The sequence below is a fragment of the Bison bison genome, unplaced genomic scaffold (genome assembly GCF_000754665.1).
Source record: "Bison bison bison isolate TAMUID 2011002044 unplaced genomic scaffold, Bison_UMD1.0 scf7180017864458, whole genome shotgun sequence".
Lineage (NCBI taxonomy): Eukaryota > Metazoa > Chordata > Mammalia > Artiodactyla > Bovidae > Bison > Bison bison.
The window spans coordinates 5382855-5383499 of record NW_011495020.1 but is presented as its reverse complement, the minus strand read 5'-3'; positions in this window follow the sequence as shown (position 1 = coordinate 5383499).

Below are 645 nucleotides of genomic sequence, written 5' to 3'. Positions count from 1 at the left end.
CTGGTTGGATCTCCTTGCAGTCGAAGGAACCCTAAAGAAGTCTTCTCCAACATCACAATTCAAAGGCATCAATTCTTCGGTGCTCAGCTTTCTTCTTAGTCCAACTCTCACATGCATACATGACCACTGGAAAAACCATAGCCTTGACTAGAGGGACCTTTGTTGGCAAAGTAATGTCTCTGCTTCTCAGTATGCTATCTAGGTTGGTCATAACTTTCCTTCCAAGGAGTAAACGTCTTTTAATTTCATGGCTGCAATCACCATCTGCAGTGATTTTGGAGCCCAGAAAAATAAAGTCAGCCACTGTTTCCACTGTTTCCCCACCTATCTGCCATGAAGTGATGGGACTGGATGCCATAATCTTAGTTTTCTGAATGTTGAGCTTTAAGCCAACGTTTTCACTCTCCTCTTTCACTTTCATCAAGAGGCTCTTTAGTTCTTCTTCACTTTTTGCCATAAGGGTGGTGTCATCTGCATATCTGAGATTATTGATATTTCTCCCGGGAATCTTGATTCCAGCTTGTGTTTCCTCCAGTCCAGTGTTTCTCATGATGTACTCTGCATATAAGTTAAATAAGCAGGGTGACAATATACAGCCTTGACGTACTCCTTTTCCTATTTGGAACCAGTCTGTTGTTCTATGTC